This window comes from Mustela nigripes, chromosome 3 (assembly GCF_022355385.1).
Source record: "Mustela nigripes isolate SB6536 chromosome 3, MUSNIG.SB6536, whole genome shotgun sequence".
Classification (NCBI taxonomy): domain Eukaryota; kingdom Metazoa; phylum Chordata; class Mammalia; order Carnivora; family Mustelidae; genus Mustela; species Mustela nigripes.
Genome location: NC_081559.1, coordinates 118,950,477 through 118,960,286, shown reverse-complemented (window position 1 = coordinate 118,960,286; position 9,810 = coordinate 118,950,477). Strand labels below are relative to the sequence as shown.

The 9,810-nt window shown below is 33.7% G+C and overlaps 1 protein-coding gene across 1 annotated transcript in view; it reads left to right on the top strand.

Annotated features, from left to right (window-relative positions):
- PXDNL (peroxidasin like) overlaps window positions 1-9,810 on the top strand; it is a 479,104-nt gene that overhangs the window by 337,379 nt on the left and 131,915 nt on the right. The gene's annotated exons all lie outside the window — the stretch shown is intronic.

Here is a 9,810-nt window from a genome sequence, read left to right as displayed (position 1 = left end):
ACTCAAGATTTAAATTTTTAAAGAAAGTTCCAATGTAAGGATGAAAAATGGTTGTTATTAGGTACTCTTGAAATTTCTTCTTAGTTACTGGTTTATGATATATATATATACACATATATATGTGTATATATATATATATACACATATATATATTTCCTAAACTGAATTTTTAGGATTGTTTTGCATTTAAACATAATTTCCTAGATTTCTCCATAAAATTGCTATAATTTGTTTTGATGTAGTAGATCTAAATTCAGCAGTAACACATATTTAGATAAGAGCATATAATACATATTTAGATAAGAGCATATAAAACATAGAGACAAAGATCAGCCAGAGGTAGAAATATAAATGTAAAAAGAAATACTAGTAATTTTGAAATATTCAGTGATGCTGAGACATAGACATAAGATTATACTGAACTAATATCTATGTACAATCCAGTATTGATTCCTTTCCCACCATATTTTTAACATATCAAGTGATTGTTATTATTTATTTATTTGATCAAGTTAAGGTTCTATGAAGAGGGAAAGTAGTCAAGTAGCAGCTGAAGTGCATGGGAAGATTTGAAAAAAAAAAAAAAAACTTGAAAGTTGAAGGGAAGTGCCATGCTCTTGGAAAACCTCATTATCTTTGGGTCATTCTTTCTTAAAGGAAAGGCTGAAATCTTCTCTGCAGAATGTTTAAAATTGCTTTTGAATTGGTTTTCAACTAATTCAACTAATTTAAAAATCAGGAGGTTTTTGCATTAATATCCTTTTTTTAAGATTTATTTATTCATTTGAGAGTGACAAAGAGAGTGGGAGAGAGAGAATGCTGGGGCATGGTGCAGAGGTAGAGAGAGAAACTCAAGCAGACTCTACACTGGGCATGGAGCCTGACTTGGGGCTTGATTTCACAATCCTGAAATCATGACCTGAGCCCAAACCAAGAGTCAGATATTCAACCGACTGCATCACCCAGGCACCCCTACATTAATACTTTTTTAAAAAGGAGGGCATATTAAACCAACATATTGTAGTCAAATAAAATATAGCATGACGATGTTGAAGTTAATGGTCTTAGTTTTGTCCTCTTTTTGCTTCATTGTTACATCTTTACACAAGTGTCCCCCACTGACCCTCTAGATCTCAATTTAGAAGCATGCCTCTTCCCCAAGGAGGGTTTGTTTCATCCACTCTGTAAGCTTTATAAGATGCTACTGTTGAAATTAATATTAGAATGTGCCATTCAATCTGATAGTTGACAAATGTGGAGGAATTTGATAAATTTATCAAATATCCATAGTTAAAATATTATTAGCAATAAGCAAAAATGTGGAAACAAATAAGTTATTTTAGCAAACATAGAGCCCTACATGTTGAACATGAACTATGTGAATGGAGTGGGGAAGAGGGCCATAGGGAAGAAGTAGTTGGGATTGTTGGTTGAGTTAGAATATATCATATCTTGACTATAGGCCATGGAACTTTCCACTTGTTGGCCAGATATATTATGTAGGATATTAATCAGCCGAAAATGACCAGGCAAATGTTGAGGTGAAGAAACTCTAAAAATAAACCATTAACTCTATTATATAGCTGAGTATATATACTAGGTGACCTGAACCTCTGTGACTGTGGGAATGGAGGAGTTAATGAATTCAAGTAAACATATAACAGATGGAACTATTTTATCTCTGAAATTATTAACAATATTTTTTACTAGCACCCCTGACAATATTTTGCAGGCCCCATTTTGTGTGTACTGAAGTGTGCAAGAACTTTTCATGGGGTTTTTGGATTAAAACAATCTCATAATAATATCAAGATCTTGTTTTCCTTTTCTACTAGGTTGACATTTGCCTTGATGTACCAAGACAATGGTGGATAAAGGTGCTGAACCTTAGCATGAACCAAAGCAGTGGCACCAAATTGTACTAGTAATTCATATATTATTCCCTTGTAGTGTGGGGGAAAAAAGTAATTTTGTTTACAATGTTACCGATAAAATGGGGAAAATACTACTTTTATTAAATCTTGACTCTCTGGTAGATGCGTCATGAAAGAAATTGGCAAAAAGAAGCTATCGGTTGTTAAATTTTGATATAGTATCAAAAATTTTTCACAATTACCTGAAAAAACTTTTAAAATATCCCTACATTTTGCAAATACTTATCTTTGTGAGGCCATATTTTATTCATATACTTCAACTAAAATGACCAATTGCAAGAGATTGAACTGAAAAGCAGTTATGCAATTATTGGGATTTGCAAAAGTGTAGAACAATATGCTACTCCACTCAGTAGTTTTATTTTTGGAAAATTAATTAATGTTCATAAAATTGTATTATTTATTTGAAAACTGTATGAATTTTTTTTTAAAGATTTTATTTATTTATTTGACAGAGAGAGATCACAAGTAGGCAGAGAGGCAGGCAGAGAGAGGAGGAAGCAGGCTCCCTGTTGAGCAGAGAGCCCGATGCGGGACTCGATCCCAGGACCCTGAGATCATGACCTGAGCCGAAGGCAGCGGCTTAACCCACTGAGCCACCCAGGCGCCCTGAAAACTGTATGAATTTATAACTATAATTTTTGAATAGGTAAAATTTAGAGTTCTCAGATTTAATTTCTAATATAGTGAACATAGATACATATAATCAACATAAATAAAAGTTCTTTGAGCTTCTCAATAATTTTTAAGTGTAGTGCTCCTGAAGTTAATGTTTTTGAGTAACATCATTTGTTGGATCTTCTTTGCCTGATTTCTAGATCTTTAATTTTTCTTTTTAATCTCTTTAAACTCTTTGTTGCCACCTCATTTTACTTGCCTCTCTCTTGTCTACCCTTTATGTCCCTTGCTGCATTATGAACAATGTATATTCACTCCAGAGATGATTCTTTTATTAGCTAAGCAATAATTTTATTTTTTCTACTAATATTTTGCTCAAGCATATGCAAGTATATAACAAACATTGGATGGAGCTATTAATTTTATAGAAACATATTTAATTAAAACTAACTTCAGAAGAGATAGAAATATAAACAGAATATAGTAGGGAAGAAAAAAGTTGCCAAAGAACACAGGAGTACAGATAGCTGGCTGTTACTCTCTAGCATAGCGGAATAGACTGATAATTATTCTGAATATTAAATTTGTGAAAGAGCTCTCTCCACTAAGAGCATGTGGCCAGTGGTTTCCCAAGGAAAACTGCCACATCTGTAAATAACAAAAATTCTGATGCTATTCATATTGCTTCAGGAATTAGAAAATAATAAACACACTAAAAATATTTTTTAGTAAAACAAACCTAAGCTTGATAAAAAATCCTAAGAGTTCTTTAAATATATAAAGGAAAAATATCTTGCACATCTATGCAAAAAATCCAATAGTGTAAATAAATAAATGTAATTATAAATCAAAACCAAGTAGCACATGAAAAAATATTAGTCCATACTTAAGTAGTTTTTATTCAAGAAAGCAAAAGAGGGCACCTGGGTGGCTCAATTGGTTGGACGACTGCCTTCAGCTCAGGTCATGATCCTGGAGTCCTGGGATCGAGTCCCACATCGGGCTCCCAGCTCCATGGGGAGTCTGCTTCTCCCTCTGACCTTCTCCTCGTTCACGCTCTCTCTCACTGTCTCTCTATCAAATAAATAAATAAAATCTTTAAAAAAAAAAAGAAAGCAAAAGATAGTGTAATAATAGAAAAGCTATTAATATAATTTATCATATTAATAAATTTCAGAAGAAAAATCAGGATTCTTTCTATAGATGCTAAAAAGACATTTGATAAAATTAAACATTTATTTTCATTAGAAACTCTCAATTAACATAGGTTTGAACAAACATCTCTTCAACATGATAAAATAGATTTACATTCCAGGATTTTTTGCATAGACAGACATATAAGATAGTTTTCCTTTTATATATTTTAATGAATTTTTAGAATTTATTATAAATTACTCTTGCTTTATTGAACTCATTAGCCATAATCCTGCTTAATAGAGAAATACCATAAATATTTTCACTAAAGAAAATATTACTGCTGTCATTATTATCACTTAATATATATTTGGAGAGACAAATCATTACAATTAGCCAAGAGACAAAGAATAACCGGGAAAATTCTGAAAAGGAACCACAATTAAAGAGGACTCATCATGCTAAATTATACAATACATAATAAAGCTACATAAATTAAAACTACCCAGATAGTACATTATAACAAAATATATAATCTATAAATTGATTCCCTTTCATATGGGAATGTCATATAAGAAAAGGCTGGCATTTTCTTTGAGTGAAGAAAAGATAATTATGTAAAACCTTTGGAACTAACTGGGTACACATATAAAAAATAGCACTGTGTGCCTATGATGCAGATTTTGTTCTGGAAATGTCTTTCTAGTCAGGAAATATATGTGCCTGGCCCTTCTTGAGATCGTGTCATATCCTCTTCCACACACATCTCTACTTGATCTTCTCTGTTTTAGGTAGCCCTCCCTCTACCTTTTTTTTGGTGGAGTCAGCTTTAGTGCTTCCCCAATGTTGCTGAAAATGAAGCTGGTAGTTTTATAAGCAACACTAGCAGTATGTTTCTGATTTTTATCCTCCTTGTTACTGTTGGACCACTTTTTTGATAAAAACTGGAAATGCCACACTTATGCTCCCAAATCACAAGGCTCCATCTCTTTTCAATATTTAAGTCTCACAGTATAGATGTAGTTCTTTCCCTGGCCTTCTCTCAGTGCAGGCTGGGGCAGATGACTCTAGTAGATTGGGGTGTCCATGTGAGTGCAGGGACTGGGAAAGGGCAAGGTTTAGGGTTTTTGTTTTGTTTTGTTTTGTTTTTTTGGTTTGTTTGTTTGTTTTTGGTATACCTTCTTCTTTTTAATCTTTCAGTTCTTCCTGCTTAGTGATGGCCCTGAAGGAATGGAGAGGAAGGGACAGGTTCACTAATGGGAAGCCAATGGCAAGGTGACCCTCTCTTTTTGTTGCTATGAGGTCTTTTCTGGTCATCAGGGATCTCTGCATGGCTAGTTCTCTAGCATTATATGCATTTTATTCAGAGGTCATACTGAGGTTCCCTTACTGCTCATTTCCCTGGTATGGGTGAAGGAGTTTCAGCTTGTGGCCTTTTAGCTAGTTGTTTCTTCTCACAGTTGGTTATTCCATACTCTCTGGTGATATGATTCCTTCACTCAATGGGTAGTTCACATCAGTGGTATTATTGGTTAGAAAGGAAAGGCAAATCACTTATATCAATTGAATTAACAATAGATTTCATATCAGGAGCAATAGGAGCCACAATATGTTGGAATCAAAACTTCAAACTGTCTTGGGGTATATGGGTGACTCAGTCAGTTAAATGTCTGCCTTTGGCTCAGATCCTGATCCCAGGGTGCTGGGATCAAGTATCTCATTTGGCTCCCTGCTCAGTGGGGAGCTTGGTTCTCCCTGCTCCTCCCCCTGCTCTTGCTCTCTCTCTCTATCAACTCAATAAAATCTTAAAAAACCTTCAAAGTGTCTCAAGAAAAATAACAGTAAATATGGTATTGTATAACTATTGGCCTTTCAAGAACAAGGGCTTCATAAAGATATTTTCAGTAAACAGAATGTTTGTCCACTATAATATTACTTTAAGGAAATTTCTAAAGGAAATTCCTAAGGAAAAGAAAGAACTTTAAAGAATGACTGATATTCAAAATAAAATGCAAAGGTAAACAAAGAAACTGCTGACCATGTAGGAAATATTAAAATATTTTCTGTATTACATATTAATAATAATAAATACTATCATGTGGCACTGAATAAAAATCACATAATTAAATGCTAGCTAACATTGCAATAACAGTTAAGAGAGTTATTATTTGATTAAAGTAGTATAATATTCTGTGTACCTGGCAAAATATCAGGGATAGGTAGCAAAAAATTTTTAAAAAAGTATGGTAATAAGTTTCAGTCAAAAAGGTGAAAAAGATGGTGTTAGAAATTATTTAAATAAAAGATAAATAAAGAATAAAAAATCTGGCAGTTATTTTGTGGACAAATTCTCTAAATGTCTAAGATCAATTCAGTCTTATACAAACTATTACAGAGAATAGAACAGGGAATAGTTCCCAACTTTATCTAATAAAGAATATTATGGGAAAAAAATTCAGAATAATCCCTATAGAAAATATTGACCTACTGAATTCAATGACATTAATAGATTAATGGATTAATATTATTTTAATAGAGCTAGACAAAACATTTGATTAAATTTTTCATCTATTCATTATTAAAATTTTCATCTATTCATCTGTTCAAGATCTTAGCAATGATTTTAAAGAACTTTCTATAAGTAATTTGGATAATATTTTTGAAAATGGTGTTTTTCAAGATAAAATGTTAGAAATATTTCCTTTGGGAATAGAAAGAAGACTGTATTTCCTCAACACTATAATGGAAGTTCCTAGCCTATGCAAAAAGAAAAGAAATGGAAACAAAAGTTATGAATTTAGAAAGAATGCATATGATTTTATTATTTATACATAATAGAATTTCCTCACATAATTCAGAAACATTTAAAATATACTATCAGAAATAATGAATTTGGCAAGTTTATTAGTTAACATTAATAAGTAAAAATATTTTTCTTTCTACATGTCAGCAACAAATAGAATACCTAATTTTATTTTTAAAATAATACTTCTTAATAGCAAGAAAGTATAAATTTTTAAAAAATAAATCTAACAACATATTTTGTTGATTGTACACATGATAGTGTACTGAATATCTGCGTAACTTCTTCATCTTGCTTAAGTGAAAATGTATAACCTTTGATTTGTAAGCAATAATTTTTTAAGAAGGTAGCTATATGGTAAATGTTCTTACTAGAATAAAATGAAATCTAAAACAAACAAATAAATCTAACCAAAGATATTGAAGAACTTGTAGGAACAAAACGCTGTTGGAAGGAATTGAGAAGACAAATCCTTCTGTAAAGATGTTAGTCCTTCCAATACTGATTTGTAGGTCAGCGCAATTCTGGTGGAAATCCTGGAAGGGTTTTTGGTAGAAAATGAAATGTTGATTAAAACTGTATATAAATGAGCGAAGATTTAAGAATGACTAGGATAATCTAATAGCAAGAGGTTATCAATCTATCATAATTAACATATTGTTTTATTGACATAGGGATTGATAAATTGACCTATGGAACAAAAAGAAAGACAATATTAATTACAGTTGTGGCACTATTCATCTACAGAAAGTAGATGTCCTTAATAAATAGTGATAGGCAACTGGTCACAGGGAAACCATGAAATGAATCTTCACTTTAACTATACTCGAAAATAAATTCCAGGTTAAAAAATAACTTTAATATTAAGAAACAAATATTTAAATATTTATGAATAAAAATGAGATTTTTATAATGGTAGTACAGAAGGATTTTTAAATCAAAATATAAAAATTATTGCATAAAAAAAGATTGATAAAGTCATCTACAATACAATTTGTATCTTTCATTCATTAAAAAAAATCAAAGATATTTGCACTGTACATAACTGACTTTTTTTTAATTTGTAATATACGAAGAAATTTCTAGTTCAATAGCAAAAAAGGACAGGTAAATTAGCAAATGGGGAGAGGGAGGAGTCAAGATGGCAGAGAAGTAGCAGGCTAAGATGACATCAGGGAAGCAGGAGATCAGCTAGATAGCTTATCTAACCATTGCAAACACCTACAAATCCAATGGGAAATCAAAGAGAAGAAGAGCAACAATTCTAGAAACAGAAAATTGATCCCTTTCTGAAAGGTAGGACCTGGGAAGAAATGAATCCAAAGTGACGGGAAGATAGACGGGGGTGGAGAGGTGGGGGGGGCTCCTGGCAAGCGGCGGAGCAACGGAGTACAAAATCGGGACTTTTAAAAGTCTGTTCCACTGAGGGACATCACTCCAGAGGCTAAACCGGGGTGAAGCCCATAGGGGGTCAGCATAACCCCATATCCCATGGGGTCACAGAAGAACCAGGGGTATCTGAGTGTCTCAGAGCTTGCAGGTATTAGAGCGGGGAAGCCAGCTACAGCCACAGAGCGGAAGAGTGAGTTCTCAGCTCGGGGTTACCTTGAACCAGTCACAGGCTGGGAGAGCTCGGAGTGCGGCTGGAGGCCATGGAGACGGAAACAACAGAGCGCTTTTCTCCAAGTGCAACTGATTGAGCGCTTTCCTACAAGTGTGACCAGAGGCCAGGGAGACCACGGTGGTTGGGTGTTTTTCTCTGAGGGTGCACTGAAGAGCAGGACCCTGAGCTCTAAGAGCTGGTTCTTTGAAAGAATTAATAAGATTGACAACCCCCTTGCCAGACTTATCAAAAAGAAAAGAGAAAGGACCCAAATAAATAAAATCATGAATGAAAGAGGAGAGATAACAACCAACACCAAAGAAATACAAACAATTATAAGAACATACTATGAGCAACTGTATGCCAACAAATTCGACAATCTGGAAGAAATGGATGCATTCCTAGAGACATATAAACTACCACAACTGAACCAGGAAGAAATAGAAAACCTGAACAGACCCATAACCAGTAAGGAGATTGAAATAGTCATCAAAAATCTCCAAATAAACAAAAGTCCAGGGCCAGATGGCTTCCCAGGGGAATTCTACCAAACATTTAAAGAAGAACTAATTCCTATTCTCCTGAAACTGTTCCAAAAAATAGAAATGGAAGGAAAACTTCCAAACTCATTTTATGAGGCCAGCATCACCTTGATCCCAAAACCAGACAAGGATCCCATCAAAAAAGAGAACTACAGACCAATATCCTTGATGAACACAGATGCGAAAATTCTCACCAAAATGGCTGATAGGATCCAACAGTACATTAAAAGGATTATTCACCACGACCAAGTGGGATTTATTCCAGGGCTGCAAGGTTGGTTCAACATCCACAAATCAATCAATGTGATACAACACATTAATAAAAGAAAGAACAAGAACAAAATGACACTCTCAATAGATGCTGAAAAAGCATTTGACAAAGTGCAGCATCCCTTCCTGATTAAAATTCTTCAAAGTGTAGGGATAGAGGACACATACCTCAATATTATCAAAGCCATCTATGAAAAACCCACCTCAAATATCATTCTCAATGGAGAAAAACTGAAAGCTTTTCCACTAAGGTCAGGAACACAGCAAGGATGTCCGTTATCACCACTGCTGTTCAACATAGTACTAGAAGTCCTGGCCTCAGCAATCAGACAACAAAAAGAAATTAAAGGCATCCAAATCAGCAAAGAAGAAGTCAAACTATCACTCTTTGCAGATGATATGATAGCATATGTGGAAAACCCAAAAGACTCCACTCCAAAACTGCTAGAACTTGTACAGGAATTCAGTAAAGTGTCAGGATATAAAATCAAGGCACAGAAATTAGTTGCATTTCTTTACACTAACAAGACAGGAGAAAGAAAAAGTAAGGAGTCAATCCCATTTACAGTTGCACCCAAAACTATAAGATACCTAGATAACCAAAGAGGCAAAGAATCTATACTCAGAAAACTATAAAGTACCAAGAAATTGAGGAAGAAAGAAATTGAAGAAGACACAAAGAAATGGAAAAATGTTCCATGCTCATGGATTGGAAGAAAAAATATTGTGAAAATGTCTATGTTACCTAAAGCAATCTACACATTTAATGCAATCCCCATCAAAATTCCATTCATTTTTTTCAAAGAAATGGAACAAAGAATCCTAAAATTTATATGGAATCAGAAAAGACCTCAAATAGTCAAAGGAATATTGAGAAAGAAAGCCAAAATTTGTGGCATCACAATT